At 42.1% G+C, this 21,244-nt stretch overlaps 1 protein-coding gene and 1 long non-coding RNA gene across 4 annotated transcripts in view; one reads left to right on the forward strand and one right to left on the reverse strand.

The window, feature by feature from the left end:
* GRAP2 (GRB2 related adaptor protein 2) overlaps window positions 1–21,112 on the reverse strand; it is a 64,788-nt gene extending 43,676 nt beyond the window's left edge. The window contains exons 1-2 of one of the 3 annotated variants that reach the window (XM_045834810.1): window positions 21,085–21,112; window positions 20,249–20,396 (exon numbers count right to left, since the gene is read on the reverse strand). The gene's annotated coding sequence lies outside the window, so the exon portion shown is untranslated. Of the gene's footprint in view, window positions 1–2,921; window positions 3,018–20,248; window positions 20,441–21,084 lie in introns of those variants that run through there. The other 2 variants (XM_045834812.1, XM_045834809.1) reach the window with 2 other exon arrangements.
* Window positions 349–4,174, forward strand: LOC123816076. Its single transcript, XR_006785223.1, has 2 exons — window positions 349–520; window positions 3,826–4,174. It is a non-coding gene; the product is annotated as an uncharacterized LOC123816076 (long non-coding RNA).
* Window positions 21,113–21,244: the final 132 nt, after the last annotated feature.

Genomic DNA, 21,244 nt, shown 5'->3' on the forward strand with positions numbered 1-21,244 from the left:
CGATGTTCAGTTTTTATTGTCCGTGTTCCATTGAGCAGCACATGGGATTTTGCACAAAAGAGGAACTGGCATTAAATCAATAAGGAAAATCAGCACTTCCTCACTGATCCAACAGCATTGAAGGAAGCTGAGCTTTGCCAACATGTACAACTGCGCAGAATTTGTAACCGGGCAGTTAAAACCGCCACGTAAGCTGGCAGCTGTGATTTTCCCAGAAGTAGAGCTTCAGGAAGAAAGATAGCTTTTAAACTCCAGTTTCATTTTTGCAAATTAGATCTGTTCATGTAAAACTGTTTTAAGCCCAAGTTTTTTCCTCTTTTCTTTTCTTTCCACATTAGTCAAGGACAGAATTGTTTCTTTTTACCCATGTGGAAATCCATTCGTTTTTACCAACAAATGTGTACTGAATACCTGTCATGAGTCAAACACCTTTTGAGGTGCTGGGGATGAAGAGGTGAAGAAAAGCAGCACAGCCCTCGACCTCACAGAGCTTGCTTTCAGCTGGGGAGACAGATCACAAGTAAGCAAACAAGTAGATCTATACTATGGCATGCATAGGTAACTGAGATAATGCGAACACTGTATTTGGAAAATTAATTTCCAGACAATTAAAAATTAAGAGCCCTACACAAACATTATCTTAGCTCATGTGTTCCCTATATTAAAGGGTATTCTAGAAAGAATAACCCACATACGGCTCCTTGCATGTGATGTTGATGTTCCCCACCAACTTGCAATGGGACATATGTCTCTGAGGGACATTTCAGGAGAAGGATTTGTGCCGACTTGTGCCTGCTCCACTGTGGCCCTAAATGGTGCCTATACGGCCATGGCCCCCACTGTGGTCTGCACAGGAACCTGGAATTCCTTCTGGACCTCTCCCTCTCTTTCTTCTTCTTTACCCAATTCTAGCAGCCCTTTCTCCTGGGTCTTTAAACCCCATATTTTAAATATACTTTAAATCAGCTCCCTTCTTTCCATCACCTTTCCCTCAGCGCAGGCTTTATAATTTCTCTCCATGACTGCTGCAACCCGCTTCTCCCCGACTCTAGGCTCAAATGCTCCAGTGTCCCCTCTTCACTGCTTCCAGAGTGACCTGTAAAACATGCCCTCCCCTGGCTCCCTGTGCCTGTAGGTGGAGCTCAGGCTTCTTGGTCTGGTCACTACCAGCCTGGCCCCAGCTGACCTGAGCAGCTTTGTATCTCTGCACCCTTCCTAGACCCTGGGCCCCACTCATACCTTCACCATGGAAGGTACCCTGGCCATACGACAAGCAAATTGCTTCTTCTTCCTGAATACTCTCTTTCTCCTTTCCTCTCAATTCTTGCCATTCTCTCATATGGTTCCAAAGTCACCTTCTCCATGTAGCCTTCCTGTTCCTGTTCCCACCAAGCAGAGCTGAACTCTCCCTCCCTTCTCCCCCAGGGTTATCCTGACACCTTCTAGCTTTAAGTACAGCACCTAATGGCAGCATTTTGCAATGGTGTGCTTATGTCTGTGTCTTCCCTCCTAAGCTGAAAGTTCCTCCAAGTAGGGAGTGTCTTATTTGTAATCTGATATGTACCACATAGTAGACCCTCAATAAATATTTGATGAATGGATGAATGACCTGTGGTCTCTTCTGGTTTGGCTTGTGCTGAATATGCATTTGAAAATTAGGTGACTATGGCAATGTATTGTAATCAACCAATACTATAAAGAACTTAACTTTGCTCTTATAAACAATAGATTTTAAACATTTGAGCTAATGGATGCAGATGATAACAAATTTCAGAACCAAATTTCCTAGATAATATTTCTGCACATACTATAAACCTGCAGATGGTTGAGAAGGTCAAATAAATGATTAAAGCATGTAAAACAGAATAATTAAGTAATCTGTATCCTTTACTGCAGAAAAGAAACTTGAAGAGACTTAATGAGGGTTTTTAATAAAAGATTGTACTCCAAGGATGACTAACCATCTTCCTTCTGCATGCACATAAGAGAAGAAATGAGACTGAGGTGCTAAAAGATTAAAGTTAAAAACAAAAAAGAGCTCGATGGTGTCCTAACTGGAACATGTGAGCCCATTTTGTTACTACAACAAGTAACTCACATATGTGGAGGGCTTACTCCGAACCAGGCACTGTTCCAAACGCTTTACCATTTATTTCATGGAAGCTCCATAACAAACCCAAGTGGGTTCATTTTAGTTAGATTACTTCCATTTTACAAGTGAGGAAAAGGAGGCACAGAGTGGTTAAGTAACTTAGCTGAGTGGCACAGCTGGAAAACAGTAGAACTCAAATTCCAGCCTGAGCTGCCTGGCCCCTGAGCCTTTGCCTTTACCGCACCTGTTTACTGCCTTGCCAGGGTGGCAGAAATCGGTGCCAGACCTCTATCTGAGGATGGAGGCCTGAAACTAAGCTCACAGGAGCTCAGTAAGTTCATGTGACTAGTTTAAATTTAACACAAAAATCCTTGAAAACATTTATTACCCTTCATTGCCAGGGCAACTAACTGTCTTGTAGACGTCACCACACCAAAGAGCATGTGTGCGCATGTGTGTAGAGGAGCACCCCCTTGTCTTTGTTCTGGTGAGCTGGCCTGCCCGCTCTCATCTTTCTAATGAATGAGGCAGTATGTTGTTTTGTTCTGTTTTAAGCAGTCTGCATACATGGTTTAAGCATCCACATATATTCACATATTAATAAGACGACATAAATTGAGTCAAATTTAGATGTTGTGTTTACTACCTTCAGAGAGATGGAATTTACTCTTGAGGCTAAAAACCCAGCATATTCTTCCCTGTTGTTTTTTCCAAGGCGACCTTGCTCAGCCTGCCTTGGGGACATAAGCAGTGGGATCACTGTCAGCAAGAAACAGGGACAGCTTGCTGAGCAACTCGAATGCCTGTGCAAAAGGAAGTCAGCGCTCACCCGATCCGCAGTGCAGATGATCAGCGCTGAGCTGCACTCCGGCTGCAGGAGGCCCGGAGGCTGGTCCGGGAGAACCAGGGCGGCCCAGCAGGAGCTCTGTGAAAAGGCTGTGAATGAGTCACTAGATTTTCAGGTTGACTGAGATGACTTCTGTTGATTTTCTTCGAATTTAGATGTGTTATCGGTGTTCACACATTGGGCATAACGGGAAAATGAGTGAACATTTTCTTGATAGTGCCGGCCTTCTGCAGGGTTGTGATAAGATTTGGGGTAAGATGTGACTCTCCACGAAGGCGCTGCTCAGTGTGCTGGTTTGCATCCCAGTGTCTGTCAGGGGCCTCACAGGGGTCTCAGCGTCTTAGCGTCCTGAGCTGGGAGTAAACCCAGTGTGATAGGCTCATGTGTCTTGTGACATTATACACAAGTTGGCTTGGGTTGGTACTTACTATTTTAGGGCATTAGGAGGCACTGCTAACTGATCACACTAATTGGTTCATGGTCTGGGAAAAGCACTTGTTTTCTAACATTGGGTCCCCCACAATAACCAGACAAATTCTTGGTGTCTTAGTTAAGTATTTGGGCTCTAGAAGCTCAGTTAACCCCTCTGGCCTCAGGTTTCCTCATCTTCAAGATAAGTAAAACAATGAAATCTACCCCCTTGGGTAGGGTTAAATAGATTCATACACATCAGGTGCTTGGAGCAGTGCCTGGCCTGTATAGTTAGCACTAAGTTTGGACTTATATTAATGCATACATTTTTGTTGATACAACTTCATGTTTGGCAGAGGACCGACTCCACTGCTGGCACAAAATAGGTGCCTGGTAAATATTTGTTAACTGTTGATGGAACTAGAAGAATGTGTTTAGTGGAATACACATATAGTAACCTGTTCTGATTTCTCAGTAACCAGACTGGCAAGACTGGATGTAGAAAAGTATCACCTATAGAAAAGTATTTGCAAATAAATGGAGTGCTCTACAACCAAACATCTCTGCAGAAAAGAAGGGAAGAGAGAAGCCAGCTTTGTGTGAAGATCGTGAAGGAAATGGCATGAGTTGGGGAGTATCACATGAAGTTGGGGAGTATCACCCGAAGTTGGGGAGTATCACCCGAAGTTAGGGAGTATCACACGAAGAACAGGCAGCAGGTTTGTGACTCTAAATCAAATACAGCATCTCATGTAATCAAAAACTTTAAAACTACAAAATATATGTTATTTTTGAGTCTACAAAAATAAATATGAAAAACAGGAGTCAAATCTCTGACCTGTCTTTACCTTCTATAGATTGTCTAATGACAGCTTCAACTGGAAATGAATTGTTTAATTTAAAAAACAGAAAGGAAACAAACAGTATAATGTTTTAGGAACTGGGATAGCATGACAAGAGTATCTTCACATTAGGTCAAATCATGAATTGCAACTTCCTTTGGTAAAAAACTGTCAGACACTGTCAATTTCATATGGTTCTGTCTGCTATATGTCAAGCTATTTTGATACTAAATCAAAACACATATTAACTTGCCTTTTATTGCCTTTAATTATGGCTATCAAGCAAAATTAGTCAATTTTATTTGTCTTCACCTCTTTTGCCTCTCAGAGTTTGTGCACGGTAGGTGATAAACCAATGTTTTGTTAACTGAGTAGAGTTTTCTATTATCTTCTCTTAAAAATAGGCCTACGTTCTGCTGCGCTACCTAATGCTGAGACTGCCCTTAAAATGTAACTAACGAAGTGTTAGCTTTGTTTTGTGTTTCATGATTTAGATAGAGCCTTTTGTTCCCTTGTTTGGGCAGCACTGGAAAGCTAATTAATACAGTACTGATATATTGTAGAGACAAACTAGACTCTGCTTGCGCACACGGCCATGACAAGAATAAATTTAGGTCAGAAATATTTGTGCAATTAGTGAACAATGTTATAATAATGAGAAATTATTGTTTATATGATGCATCTCTGAACACTGAAACACATTCTAGATTTATAAATGAGGTGAATGACAGAATTAGGCAAGTGTTCTCCCAAAAGTTTCGATCACTTAGGGTCCAGCCAGGGCATCCTGGAATGAACCAGAATGGCAAGCTCTGGGATCCCAGGATGAGGAGCTTCATTAGTATTCATTTAAGGCTTAATAACCGTTGGGATTGGTCCCAGGCTTAGGCACGCACACGGAAATAGCTGAGCAGGCAGCGTGAAATGGTCTTTGGTCCAGAAAATAAAGAGCTCCTTCCGCGGTGGAAGAGCTGGGCGGTGTTCAAGGAGCAGCGTAAATAACTGGGGAGCGGGTGCACCTCCCTGGGCCCCAGTTTTCCCACATTTGTTAACTGTCTCCTAGAGAATATTCATTCTCTGTAACATCTGCTGTTGAAAGGATAAATATTTTGTCTTAAAATTCTTTGCATGTCTTGAGGGGAAAAGCTTGAGCTCTAAAAGGAATTATTCTGGTTTTGGTTGACCCTGTGACAGCAGCCCCATCGCAGAGGCAGACCGCTAAGAAAACAAAGTTGCTTTCATTTTTCAGACAGAAGAGCCTCGACACTCTCTCGGTTTGGATTCTTACACAAATCAATACAGGGGCAAGAGAGGGCTCACGAAAGTGTTAACTTTTCCTCCAGTGCCATGGATTTTTTTTTTAGGAGGTTCTTTGTTAAGTGCAGAGTATGCTCAATTCTGCTCGATCTGTGCTGTCTAATGAGATCCCAGCCCCAGGTGATGTGCTCCCACAATAGTGTCTTCGCGCTAATTACATTTTAGAATGGGTAGAGCAAGAATAGTTCCAAACATATTTGAGGTAATAACTAGTCATATATCCAGAAGGTCAACAGTTCAATCGGAGAGAGAGAAAAATTAGCATATCTTAAGAAAGAGTTCAGTGGTTTTATACAAGAGCTCTCATTTCAGTCTACAAGAACACTTAAAACACTGATAGAGCCAGGTAATTCTATATTTCCCTTTTTAACTCACTGAGAGCTCCCAATTTCAGGGTGTAATATCTGAGGACAAGAAGCCTCTGCCAGGGGGAGGGGAGGGAGGGCGGCGGTGTCATCGGGGAAGCTGGCCAAGTGTGAGGCTAGGGGTCTGCGCCAGGACTCAGGGCTCCGAGCGAGAGAGGGGAAGGCCCGGGCTGCTGCCGGGAGAACTGGGCGACGCTCGAGAGTCTGGCGTCGGATGAGGGCTGTGGGCCAATCTTCCATTATAGTGACAACACAGATGACAACGAAACCCTCAAATAATTGGGTATCAAATCACTGTAAACAAAGATACAATCTGCTCGCATCAGTACAGTTTCCATAACAGTGACTAATTGTTTCCCCAAATTCCCATTTTTTTCTATGATTTCTAATGAACATAAAAGAGCAGTCATGGGAAACTATACCCATTGGGTTCTGTTTTAAATGACTGAAGTTGTATTTTGTTCAGAAGTGCAGAGCACTTTGATTTATTCTAAAAATATTTACTGAGCATTTATTATGTACTTGGCAATAGTTATATGGTTGGTTTGTTCAGACATGATTCCTAAAAAATACTTTCTGCTCTGCTAAAGTATTAAAATACTAAATCAGTTCATGGATTTTTAAAAATATGAGAAAAAGTGGCACTTCTCATCCTCCAAAAGCCCCACGCCCTGCACAAAGAATTCCTTTCAATAAAGGTGCAGTGCAACCTGTCGTTGTGTGAAACACAGCCTAAGAACTACCAGTTTCAAGGGGACCGTGTTCAGTATAGATAAGTACAGGTAAGCTGGGGAGCAAAGAATGACTTCTGTAATTTAAACTACAGAGGGACTTTTAGGCTTGAAAATCAAATTAGAAAGTTATTCAACTCACTAACATTTAAATAGGATGCAGTCTTTTTAAGATCATTTTTAAATAGAAATGTACAGAAAAGCACAGAGAAGAAATAGAAGCTTCCATGTACCCATAGGGTTTTTATGGGTCTATTTAATTGACCCTGTTCCATTTCAGCGGGGTGTTTCTTCCCAGACGCTGCTCACCCAAAGACATTTCCATATCTGAGACCAGCCTCTGGGAAGAAAACCTTTCCGTGGGCATTTTTGGCCCATGGAGTTTTCTCCTTTATCCTCTGGCCACTCTACTCTGAGCTGCTGTTATTCACGGAGGGTGGGAGGGCCAGGAAGACGCCCTTCAGCAGGTCACAGTCAATTCAGGGAGATCAATACCCACATAAATAATTCTGCCATAAGGCTGCCATGAATGCTGGAGAGAAAAAGATTAATTCTGTCTGGGGGAAGAGCTCGGGAGAAGGGGTAGGTTTGGGGTTTGCCCTCGAAGGTAGGCTGGGATTTTGGAAGGTGACTGTGCGGGGCATGGGGGAGCTCGGGCCAGAATGAAGGCCTTGTTCCAGGACGGTGAGCAGACGTGGTCCGTGGCCCAGAGTGCACGCGCTCAGGGCAGTGCATGCACTCGGCTGTGAGAAATGTCGGAGGCCTCCAGCTTGCGGATGGGGCGGTCAATGCCCCAGATTTTCTGATTTTCTTTTTCAACTGTGCTATCGAGTCTTACTACATTTTAATAACTATGTCACCCAGCTGCTTTTCAATCCTAAAACCATAAGATGTAGAGATAATTTACATTTGGAGAGCACGTTACACTTCACTAATGGCTTTTTTAATACACATGATCACATTTGATTCATTTAACAGCCCCGTGACACCCCAGGCGCATCTCCACAAGCTACTTCCTTGGAAAGTAACTACTAGTTATAGAAACTACCAGCTATAGAAATCAGACAAATTGCTACCAGCAGCCTTCTTGTGTAAGTGCAAGCCAGGACAAAGCAGCAATTCGAGGGAAATGAAAGGAAGGGTCCCAGGGCAGAGACTGAGAATCCTGGGACGCTGATGAGGGGTGTCTGTGGAAATGGCGAGTGATGCAGGGGAGACGGTGTGCCGCAGAGGGCGGAGGGTGGAGTGAGGGGGGTGGGGGTGGCGGTCCACTACTGGGCGGCTCTTAGCACAGTGCTGAGCACACAGCAAGCCCGTTCAACCGCAAGTGGGGTTGGGTGTATGTCTTTAGCAGAGCCGTGTAGAGCAATTCAAAAATCTAAAATGGTGGCTTTTAGAACACGAGTATGGGGTAAAATGAAAATGTATATATAAAATTTTAATAACACCGAGGAGCGGAAAGAGTGGTTGCAGCACGAGGAAGGGGAGGGATGCTCATCTCACTCTGCCCATCTGCGCTCCCTCTCATTCTGCAACATCTCCGATCTATTGTGCCTTTGCTAAGCCCTTTCCAGTGCACATACTGAAGTGGCGCACTTTTGCAACTACTTTACAGGAGCTAAAACAACCAGCCCACCGTGATGGCTGCAATCTAGTCAGCATAAATCTTACTGACGTTGGGCACATCATCATATCCACTCAGCCTGCTGCAGATCAGTTTACGGTTCTTTTCCACTTAGAGACATGATGTGAAATGGAATTAATCCAGTTGCAGCAAAGTGAGTGAACTGTTGAACAAATCCCTGTCTGTGGAAAAGAACTTGGTTTTGCAGCTTGTTTGAAAAAAAAAAAAAAAGTCCACATGACACTGCAATGTCTTCTCTGGAACTGAGCAAATGCATTTATTTCCGTTTTATTTACAGCTACGTTCAATCGGAGCTATTTTTATATGATAGTGTACTCTACTGTTCTTAGCTGAGGGCCACAGCAAAAGCATCTGCAGGATGTTTTCTTCACTGTAACATTTCAACCAAAATGTTACAGTGGAACTTAGCCTAAGGACTATTGCTCCAGCTGGACTACGGACTTGGCAAAGACCGACAGCTTGGAGAGAGAAGAGAGACTAATAAAAACCAACCAGATCACATATATCCTTTTACATTTTCCCTCCTTTGCTCTCTGTGGTCAAAGGACAGTCTACACGCAACATATACTTAATAAATACATTTTGGTCATGACTATCACCAGCAGACAAACCTTGGAGAGGGCGTGGAGAATAGCGAAGGGATATGAGGTTGAGCAGAGACTCAAGGTGACGTGCTGATGGAACTGAGGTTCTCAAGCCCGGAGAAGGGAAGGCGGGGCCTGGCAGGTGTGGAGGTAGTTTGGGCTATTTACCTTTACGGAGCATTAGCATGAGCCCTGTGTGCAAGGTAAGATTAAAGAAAGTCGACTTACCTCTCAGCAGGGGATTTAGGGTTAGGAATGTGGAAGAAGTTTTGGTTTAGATTGGATTAGGCATCAACACAGGTCCTTAAGCAATCTTTCTCGGGAAATTTTACATTTGAAGAGTAGATACTCCTTCTAAAATGATTTAGGTGCCCTGCAGTAGGGAAATGAACTGGAGGGCCCCTAAAATACTATTCCACTTGTTATCCCATGGTTTTTCACTTTTCAGTAGCTGGTGCCAGGAACTGGTGCAAAAAACCGGTGCTTTTCCCCTCCTGCCTCCATAGCTGGAAGCACTTGACCCCTTCCTGCCAGTGAACTGTACTGCAAACAAACTCAATTCGAAGCACTGCTCAGCTGGGAGGGATTTAGGAAGCTCACTCTGGCTGGAAGCTCAGCTAACTCTGTGCGTGCTCATCCCCTGCAGCTTCCTGGCTCCGAGGTGTCCCAGTTCCCGCAAGTGGGATTTTGCTTTGCTCCTAAGTCCACGTCTTCCTGGATTTACCTGAAACCCACCGTGCACCCCGATGCTAACACCTGGAATCCTTTCTTGACTCCCAGGTCTCACAGGATTTTGAGATCACGCCTAGCACCGGAGCCGCGTGTCTCTCTAGCCCACACCCCCCTCACATGCAGTCTCTGGCCCCAGCCCTGGTCCCTAACGTTGACTGTCTTTGTGCACAAAGCACCGCTTACTATCGGTCCTAGACGCCTCTCCTTCCTCCCAAGCCCCCACCATCGCCCCTCAGGCAGCTGCCAGTCTATTTGTTCTCTGCCTGGCCATATCCTGTCATGCCACATGGCTCCATGTTCCTATGATATTCTGTTGTGCATGGCTGCACATGTGACTCTTTTTCTGCAATCCGTATACCTCTATAACGGGGCCTCTCAACCTCATTACTACGGACATTGGGGCTGGTTAAGTCTTTGCCGTACGGAAGGACTGCCCAGTGCATTGTAGGGTCACTAGCAGCACTGCTGGCCGGCTTCTACACGCTAGATGCCAGCAGCACTCTCTCCCCCGTCTCACACCGGGACAGCCGAAAATATCCCCAGGCATTGGCTAACGTCCCTGGTGGGGAGGGGGTATCGAAATCACCCCTTGTTGAAAACCCCTGCTCTACAGGAACCCAGAAAGGCAAGAGTATTTTGAAGCCAGTTATATATACTTTGAGAAATAGATGGATTATATAGAATATTTAAATCTGATAAAATTTTAACAACTCTAAACTGTTAATAAGCACCAAATGGAATTTTGTAAATTTTGTATTATGACACAAGTAGACAATGGGTAAAGTGGGCGAAATCCCTTCACCCTAGGTCAGTTCTCAGCTTGGACTGTGCACGGGAGTTACCAGGGGAGTCTTGTTAGAGTTGAGGTTCTGGTTCAGTAGGTGAGAGGCAGGGTCTGATGCTCTCAACTCGAAGGGGCGGACGCACAGGTGGTGTCGGCACTGCGCATCCCTAGACCTTCTCCTGTTGCAGAGCAAGGCCCTGGGCAAGGTCACTGGGGAGGGGTTGGGGTGGAGTTTGAATATTAATGATTTCAAGGTCATGAGCAACATCAAAATTTGCGCTGTAGACATTGAATGCACCTTTCTATAATGAATGAGACTGCTCACAGCATGTGTTTTGAAATGTGACATTTCTATTAGCTTGAAATTATAAATATTATACAAGTTACCTGTCAGTTCTCTGCTTTGGCCAGGAATGAAAGCCTATGGACTGCTGAGCTACTGCATTTTGGCAGGACTTTCAGAGGTTTCCAAAAGTGACGGAAACCTAAACTTCAAGGTCTTTGTAGTCCTTGTTTTATTTCATTTTACTAACGAAAGAGGCTGGGGTTGAGGGTGGGGCTGGGGCAGAGGATGGAGAGAGGAGACCCACTTTAAACAGGGCCTTGCAATAAAACATATATACTGTACCTTATGGTGTTTACACAAATTACAAGTAATTGTGCGCTGAAATTATATTGACATCACATGATGTTACTACAACCCCAAATTGGACAACTCAACTATAACTTCAAAACACTTGCAAAAATGAATGCTATTTACTGTATCATATAGTGAGTGATAAGGATAATCAACTCTTCTGAAAGCTGCCAAGGGCTTAAAAGAAAAATTTCTTTCTTTTATATGTACTGCCTCTGAGTAACTTTTACTTTGAGTTTTGTAGACCTCTGACTCATTGTTGCATGTCCTTGGGATATGCAAATTCATATTTGTTTGCTTCTATTTTACAGTTACAAAGGGTAAGGCTCAGTAGTTAATCTAAAGACATACAATAGACTTGTCCAGGGCTGCAGACAATTCATTGACAAGAAGGAGATAACTGAGTCCTGACCCTTTAGAGGCCTCTGCCGGGGACCCAGCAGGAGACTAGCTATATCCTCCCAGTAAATAAACACCCGCTCATCTGCTGGGAGAACTAATATGCTAGTTCTCAAATATTTTGATAGGTTGTAACCAATATGACTACGTGTAAAAGGAATAAATTTTTCCCTACAATTAAACCTCTGTGCCTAGGTAAGGGAGATCTGGCTTCACAGTGGTGCATGGGAACTCACAGGTTTTATTTGACCGCAATTTCACTATGAGTCAGCAGTGTGACATCAAAGCCAAAAAGACTTATGCAATCTTGGGCCATGTTAATAGGAGTATAAGGTATACATCAGGGGAGGCTGTTACTCCATGGTGTCCTGCATCTATCAGACTGCTCCTGGAGAGCTCTGTCCCATCTGGGCACCGTGGTTTAGGAGGGGCCTTAAACTGAAGTCTGGCAGAGGTGAACACTTAAAATGGTGAGAGTCTGTAAAGCCACATCATAGGAGAGTAGTCAAAAGAATGAAGGATATTTGTGTTTGGAAGAGAAGACTTAGAGGAGGGCATAGCTGGAAGTGAGAGCAGAGCAGTGTTTCTGGGAAAAGAGCTTGAGGTATGGTTTCCAGCAGCAGAAATTGAACTTTGAGATCCCCAAGGAAAAAAATCATGGGAGCCTTCTTCCACTCTGTCATTTGCAAAGATCTTCAGTGAAGAAGACCCTGTTCCTCCTATGATTTTCCCGAAATGTGCAAATCTGTGGATGCATCTATGCCTCTTCGACGAGCCGTCTCCCTCTGCCTGCAGGTGCGCCTCCTTCAGAGAGCCCTCTCCACAAAGCACCGCCTCGAGCCACTTACTGTGTCCTCATCGTGAATTTCGCACTGCAGTAGCATTTTCTTTTGTTTGTCCCAGTTTCCCTAATAGCTTGTTAGCTCCTTAGGGAAAAGGACCCTATTTTGTTTTCGTTTTTATTACCTTAAATGTTCTCAGTACATCTGGGTACAGTGAACTGGGGACTAAGGGGATATCTGTTGACAGGAGCCAAAAGGTGAATTAAAGTAACCAGACAGGTAATTTTTTATAGTGCCTACATGACAAAGCCTTGCAGTTTGCTCTCTTGATGATAATAACACCTAATTGAACCTTCACTTTATAAAATAATGTGAGCTGACAGAGTTGGCTGTGTAGTAAAACTTCCTTTGCCCTAAAGCTTGCATTTTTAAGATAAAAGGTATGTATCCACGCTAGAGAAAAACAGAGTTTACATTCTAAGAGCTCCATCTTGCCTGTTCCAGGTCTTGGGAACTGCTCTCCAGCTGGGGGATTCTTTAACTTCGCAATTTCTCCTTCATTATCTGGATATTTACTGGGTACTAAGTGTCGAGGTGCAACATTGCACAGTATCTGGTTTATGATACGAGTTGGCGGTCTCTTAACACTATTGGTCTAGAAAACAGAAATTCCACGAAATGGATTTGTTTAAATAAGAAATCACCATGTTATGCATTTTATAAATGAAGTATTAGGTGTTTCTATTACATCAAAGATATAAAAATGCTCTCAGGGTAACAATGCCTGCCTCTCCCGAAGTCTCCTGGGTAGCAGCAGGTTAAAGAACAGCATGGTCTCACTCGAGGACAGAGGAGCGTGTGGGGCACACCGAGTCACCCACAAGCCCTCCTGAGCTCACGCTCCGTCACTGTCAGCCCCGGACAGTGTTGCCTCCCATGGTCCGATGACCTGACAAAGTGCAGAGCGAACTGCATCCTTCTCTGTAAGAAGTTGATATAACTCCATTCACCGGCCTGAAATTCTTCTAGAAAACTCAAAGAGCAAAATGACTGAGAAACAGGGGCCCAATTTCCTATCACCAGCCGATAATCACAAACAGAGATTGCCGCCTTCCTGGTTACTGAGGAAGCCAGCCTGCTCGTGCTAACGGTATTTGGCTCGGGTCGGTCCAAAGGCCTAGAGCATGGGGGGTGGGGGGTTGCTCCAATGTGTAGCAGACCCTTGCTTTTGCAGTTCCACTGTTTGATAATTGGTGTTATAAAACCCTAGTTTACTGACATATGGAGCACGAGAATTTTCTGCTTGTTTTAGCTTCCCAGAGAGACTCAGAATTAAACTGGGACTGTATCATGGATTTGTGTACTTGGCAGCATATGCTCTGGACACTTTATAAATCTGAAACAAATGCTAACATACAAATGTGTCCTAATTATTCTGACTCAAAGATTCTCCAAATACTTCCCAAAGCTTATCACATCCTTCTTGTCTCAAGGCTTCTGCGTTCGGTGCTGCAGGCTGTCACATAAATCTCAGATTTCCAAGCAATTTCAGGGATATTAAAGAAATACAAAAATAACTCTTAATAATGAAAAATCAGGTGGAAGGTTTGGGTGCTTTAAGAGGAATAACGTTTTTAGAAGGATAAGGTCTAAGCCCAAAATAGGTCCATCAGCATTATTTATTTCCATATTATACTCTGAACTACCCAAGAGAGAAAATAATAGATTGTGTTATGTCTGCCTGGTGCAGAGCAGACTTAGACCCAAATCGCGGTGAGACAGCCCTGCAGAGAAATGAGGCGACCAGGAGAACAACACACGAACAGCCCATCAAAGCACTATTGAAGTTTACAGTTTCTAACAGGATTTGGACATTGCGAAGGGACCCATCATGAATTGGACGCTGGCTCTTATGACCTACAGGGCAGGGTCGAAAGGTCTTGCCATCTATCACAGAACAAGTCATTTCTGTTCTCAACCCCAGGGAGTCTGCAACAGAACCAAGAGGGCTTTAGAGAGCATGTGGCCCTAACTCTCACTTGACCAGGAAGGAAACTGAGGCCCAGAGAGGTTATAACATCTTGTTAAAAGTCACACAGGTAGTTTCCAGTAGAGCCAGAATGCAGATTTCCAGAAACCCCATTAAAGGTTCCTTAATGCATCCCCGGAATGCTGTGCCCAGACCGGTGTAACAGAAGGCGCCCCGGGCTACAACTCACCAGCTCTGGTCCTGTCTTGGCCGCATTAGCAAAATTACCTCGAGCAAGTCGTTTAACCGCATGAGCTTTGCTTTCCCTACTTTGCAACATGAGAGGTTAAAATATGTGGTCTGTCTTCCTCAAAGATCACAGCCAGATCGAATGAGATAACATGTCAAAACTCTTCTTTTTAAAAGCTTTATAAGGCTTTATAAGGTAAAAATAAGACAAAACTCCAAATAAAGGAAATTTTTCCTGTCGAGGATATGGGGATGGACTCCGGGGATCACTGGCCCACTAGAAGTTCTGTGTAAAGGAGCGTGTGATGAGAGCTGGGCACGCTGGTTCCCCCGGGGAGAATTTCTATAGCTTTCTTCCGCTCCGTACATGTGTCTCTGACACTCCCCTCCACCCCGCACCTCACCACCGCCAGTAAGAACCTCTGTGCTGTCCTGGACAGCAATGTATTTATGATCGACTTAGAGAGTTCAAATAATGTATTAAAATATGACAGTTTTCCTAGATTTAGCATATGGTTGAGATCTTCCTGACAGCCTTACTGAGTCAACAATCCATATTTTTAGAATATAACTCTATTTACAGGAGGGGAGCAAATCTACCCTCGCATTTTGTTTCATCAAGTGCTAAAAACCTGTGACTTATAAAATGATGAATATGATTTCAAATTACAAATCAACCAGATTTTTTCTACTTGTGTACTTCCCTAGTAATACTTCTTAGTTATTTAAAAAAATTTTTTAAATCACATTTCATAAAAGTATCTACTTATTATTTACTGAAGTCCTACTGAGTTCTCAGCCAGTTGTTTCCAGTATTTCCTCAGAAAGCACCAGACAAAGAGCACAAATCGTAAACCATTGGTAGGCTGCCAGGTTAAACCTGTGATTCGAGAAGGCTGAGAGGTGTGAAGAAAAACAAACTTTTATATTTATGACCAATTGGCCAATTAAGCTGCTTTTGATTTAAAAGAAAAACAACACAAAAAGGCAGAACCCATTTAGCAATGGCTGTGTTAGAAATGCATGAAAAGATTATTAACGTTGGATTTTTTTCTCATTCATTTTTAGTTCTTTTTAGAAAATGACACTCGAGTCTTCTGTAGTGGCCATCAAAGGCTCAAGTGAGCCCTGGCTGGCGTAGCTCAGTGGGTTGAGCGCGGGCTGTGAACCAAAGCATCGCAGGTTCGATTCCCAGTCAGGGCACATGCCTGGGTTGCAGGCCATGGCCCCCAGCAACCTCTCTCTCTTTCTCCCTCCCTCCTCTCTCTAAAAAATAAATAAATAAAATCTTATAAAGGCTCGAGTGAGACAGCGCCGCAACCCTTCTGTCCGGCCCCTGCTGGGGTGGCGACCAGTAGCCAGCCTACGAGGCCTCTTCTGTGTTGCAGTTACATTTCGGAAGCCAGAGGCTGATGTACAGAATCTCTGATGTGTGAGATCACCAACTAGGAAAGTTACCTTCCAGCGAGATTCACCCATCGTCCCATGGGGTCTTTCATAAATCTGAGAGTGGCTATACCCTTGTGTTTTAGAGGTAAAATCTCATACAGCACAGGAAGGTGAAAAATGAGAGGGATTTTTTCCCCCTTGACTACATCAATGTATCATCTTGTGCCCTCAGGCTCTGAGGTCTCCTAAGTCCTCTCTCATATTATTCCTTTCAGTTTTTTTCCTTCCTCTTCCTTCATTGTTCTACATTTTTCAGTTCCTAGTATTATCTTTCATGTTTAAAGTTTAAGTTATATAAATGCAATAAGTAAACTCATCTTTGCTTAACAGAGTGCTGTACTTCAGAGAGACAAAACAAATACATTTTGGTAGCAACATTCTCAGATTTTCAATAACTTAAAACTTGTGTGGTGGTGGTGACTGGGGTGTGGCAGAGGGTTCTGTTACTGATTTCCATTCAGTTTCATTTGTGTCACTTCTCATTACCTGTGGCAGTTTTCAGAGAGAATACTCCAGAATCAGACCACCTGGGCTAAATCCAGCTAGTTACCATATTTTTTCTGACTATAAGATGCACATCCCCCACCAAATTTGGGAGGAAAAGGGGGGTGCATCTTATAGTCTGAATGTAGCTTACCTGGCTTGCTTTGGGGGGGGGGCAGTGGCCTATGTTATTTATGTTATTAAATATTTTACCACATTTTTTGCTTCAAAAATTTTTTTCCTATTTTCCTCTTCTAAAACCTAGGTGTGTCTTATGGTCCAGTGTGTCTTACAGTCTGAAAAATTCGGTAAGTGACCTTGTGCAGGCTACCTAATCTCTCTGTACCTCAGTTTCCTCACTTATGAAAGAAGGAGAGTATTAGCACTTAATTCATTGTGCCATTATGAGCAGCAAATGACTTAATACTTGTAAAGTGCTTGAAAAATAACAGACACTGTTATAGGAAGTTTATAAGTATCAACTATTTAATCTTCAAAACAATATGATGATATAGGTGTCATTGTTATTCTCATCTTATAGCTTAGGAAACTAACACACAGAAAGAGTAAGTAACTTGTACCAGATGGCCCAGATAGTAACTGAAGCATTGGTTTCAAACCTAGACTGTCTGGCTACACAACATTCATTAAATGTTATTATTATGATGGTTGTTATCACCTGCACTTACACACTCAATAAATATCTGCTGTTGCTGCTGATAATGATGAATTTGCATGTCTAATCCTCCTTCAAAGTGTACTAAAATGTGTATGACCCCTAACGGAATAGTTGATTTAGGCAAGGGTTGTCACCTAAAGTCACTGGTGATAGTTTGCTGGGAAATAGTATATTATCACTGTCCCAAAGTGTCACTTGCTCCGATTACTTGTTAATTGCAAAGGAGAAAAAAGTACCTCTACAAAAGAGAGATCCCTGGAGTGAGATCACAGCCTGGAGCCACGATCAGACTGAGCGTCACAAATAGAGGGCGAATCCGGCATTATGTGCCTCCTGCCGAGACACAGTATGGAACCTTGTAACGCATACTCAATCGAACTCGAATCAATGCTTTAGTTCTAAATTAAAGTTTATAGGAAATACAAGAGGTCACGGAAGAAACAAATGATACCATGAGGCAACAACAAATCCAGAACGTGGAACCTTCCACAAAACAACTGGCTTAACCTTTAAAAAAGGTTCAATGTCAAATAAAAAGACATAAAACCCAAATGCAGAAATGTGTTTTCCTTTTTAAAAATCAGATCAAGTTTTTTTTTTTAAAGGTATAGACAACATTTGAGGAGCAAATGGCAGAAGTCAGAGATGGCCTAGTTATGACATGATGTTAAAGAATTGCTGTTCATTTTCTTAGGTATAATGATGGCATCGAGATTATGGAGGAGATGTCCATATTTTTAGATGAGCACTGAATTATTTAGGGTGAAACATCATTTTGTCTGTAACTTACAAGTTGTTCAGAGAGAAGTACATACAGATGGAACAAATATGGCAAAAAGTTCACAACTGTTGAATCTACGGAGTATAGAGGTATTCATTGTACTAATATTTCAACTTTATTTTTGAACATTGTTTTCACTTTCTTCATTAGATACATTCCTTATCTTTGGAGATAATAAAGACTTTTATTTTCATGTACTTAGTATTAGCTTTTTAAAAATTCTATAAAATGTTTGCCTCTGAATTCATATTTAAAAAGAAAACTAAAAAATTTTACTAAATTCCTACTGGCTCAAGCTTATTAAACTGGTATTGACATTGTTGAAGAGAACTCAGCACCTAACACAGGGCCTGACATGTAGTGAATGTCCAATAAATGTTTGTAAATATTTATTTATATACTATACTTTCCTGAGGATTGTAAAGTGGCAAAAAAAAAAAAGGAAAGAGATAGATAGATAGATAGACAGATAGATAGAGGCATGAGGCTGGGTTATTTCTTTACAGATCAAGGTATGCTGGCAAAATACTTGAGATGGACAAGGTGGGGACCAACTGACCGTGCCCTTGATTCAATAGGTCAGAAAGATTCTTGACCAAGTTTTGAGTTTGTTTTACAAGGGCATGAAAATGAAGACTGTGTGTCTAGGACTAAACCAGAAGCAACAACTATTGTTTAAGACATCCGGAAGGAATCATACTTAATAACACATTTTTTGAACAATTGTAGACTTTTCTAGATCCATGAAAAGAGGCAAGTTCTGCTCAAGTTTAGGCACGAACCCTACAAGTCACCAACACCAGTGGTTGTTATTCTCTGAGAATCAGTAAATAAGCACGAACTAGGGTCATTTTCAGCTCTTCCAGGAGGCAGTGGTTTTATAAGAGATGGCTTCAGGCAGTAAGGGAACCAGATATCTTTTGTATAAGAGGTGGTAAGAAAACGACCAAGATTCAAAGAAATAATTAACAATGATAACACTTTGCATTTTCATAGCACCTTTTTCCTAAGGCACTTCTTATCTAGGTTGACTCATTTATTCTTACAATATCCCTATAACATAGATGTAGAACAATTGAAATTAAAAAAAAATGAAAGGGATTTTCATCATGACCTCAGATATGGAAGATATTGAAAAGGATATTATATTAGCAATAAAGATATTTCTTCATATTGAACAAAGGGATCACCTCTTCCCCTTCTGCTTCAGTAAAGTCATTTTAAAAAGATAAAAATCTATAACAATTTAGGGAGAATAATATTACAGTTTATTACATGGGAGACATTCCAAATTCAATCTAAAAAGGTATTTTAATTTGATGATATAGAGCTGTCTCTCTTTACAAAAACAAAGTTGTCAAAAAGAGTACAAATTAGGATTTTTTTAAACTTGAAATTTAAATGCACTTACGTGATTATTTATGTAGTGTTCTTTGTTTAGTAATGGGTCTTTTTGTAAAGAGAATCACTTTAAAATTATTTTATAAATATGAAGTTTTATAAACAATACTGGGTTGTTAAAGCAGAATATACTTACACTAAATGTTCTTTCGAAACCAAAAATAAGAAAGAAAGTGGGGGAGGGCACTAAAGAGTTAAATGATCTATTGCAGAGGCAGTCGCATGGAACAAAAGAGTCTTCAGCCCAAGGTTTCCCGTTCTCAGATGACATGACACCAGCAACATGCAACCTTTGCCCTTGGATTTCTGGATCCTAACCATTTCCCTCTTAATTTATCTGAGGATGCATATTTTCAGTACTGTGCAAATCACGTAGTATATGCTTTATGAACAAGGCCCAATTTTGGATATGTAAATACAATATTTTAAAGTTAGTAAAACCCTGGGTAGATATATTCAATTCTCATTTTCAGGAACAGGTGAGGCAAAGAGCATAGAGGAGTTGTCTTAAGAAGACACCTAAACTAAATACAGTCTTAGCGATATAGCATCAACTGTTAATAAAGAGACAAAGATAGGCAACACCCTCTCAAAATCTATTTCAGCACAAAGTTTTCTTCTTGTAAAGGGATCCAAATTGGAGTTACTTGTAAAGGTGACATAAATGCTAACAGAAGTAGACATGCGAGCAACGAGAGAAATTCTGACCTCAGAGTACTAGTGTTCATTCATTGTTGCTCAGCCCCTCACCCCAATCCCCCAGTGTGAATTTAATGCTATGGTGAAGTGGAATTTCACGTTTGTAACTCTCAGAAGCCATCAGTGGAGTTTTTTGTGTGTGTAATGGGTCGGGTAAGAAACAAGTCCTTTCCTAGTTCATTTGCTTGTTAGAAGTCAAATCTTCTCACCACACATTGCTACAGTAAAAGATTAAGAGATGGGACAACATCTTATAAGCAAAATTGGAAAGCCCATGGGATTAGGATCCGACTCACAGAGAGCATTCTGCAAACTATAAAACTATTCAAGACCGCTAGAGTATGCGGACTGATGTTGCATAATGACATACCTTTTAGAAGAGAAGAGATTGAGTCTATGACTTGGCTTTGACACTGAGTTATTAGAATCCTTTCTTGCAAGAAGAAAGATGAATTCACATCCAAATTACTGCCATTTCAGGGTACGGATCCACCTTGTGCTGCCTTCCAGCCACCACACTAAAAAGAGGGTTCACATCACAGATCCATTAGTAGTGCCTCCTCCTCCCTAACTTCTTACTCCCTCCTCCAAACCGCCCCCCAGTCAGAACTGCAGTCTGTAGGCAAACCACACAGGAACTAGCAGACATGGGGCTTCAGAGAGTTGGGCGTGAGCCTTAGATTATGTGGTTTTGTTTTCTTGCTGCCAAAGTTGAACTAAAATGCAAGAGGAGTTCACTGAAACACTTTTGCTGCTTTATGCTTGGTTTCAGTTTTAACAATTTCCCCCCTGAACCATTATGTTCACATAAGAAAATTTCTAATCCTAGAGATAGTGCATTGGCAGGCTGCTGCTGGTCTTAAGGAAATCTCTCATTTTCCCTTGGTATAGCCATGCAACCAGAGGAACATTAAGAATTCTTAGGAGAACTTATTTAATACCACTCTGGATCACTCACAATATTAAAATCCCAGGGAGAATGCTTTCTTAGTGCAATTAACCCATATTACCCTAACAAAAAAAAAAAAAAAAAAAGGAAAGGCTCTGAGCTAGGATGTGTTCCAGCCTCAGTTTTGCCACAGTCAGATATGAACTAGGCCTGGGATTCACTCTCTCTTGAGCTGGTTGGACTACAGGATTTCTGGGATTTTTAAGTTTCCATCACCTTCAACTCTATTAGTTCTTACCTTCAGATTTATAACTTACCCTCCCAAGTTCCTGCCTCCCATAACAAGTGCAACTTGTGAAGGCCTCTTCCTCTCTCTTTGCTCTTGCCAAAAATGGATTGCAACGTTGCATCTTTCACATAGAATTAGACATGTTGCTGCTTGCTAAATGGCACCATTCAGAGTTTGGAGACCAGATC

This window comes from Phyllostomus hastatus, unplaced genomic scaffold (assembly GCF_019186645.2).
Source record: "Phyllostomus hastatus isolate PE091 unplaced genomic scaffold, TTU_PhHast_1.1 phas_contig_198, whole genome shotgun sequence".
NCBI lineage: Eukaryota > Metazoa > Chordata > Mammalia > Chiroptera > Phyllostomidae > Phyllostomus > Phyllostomus hastatus.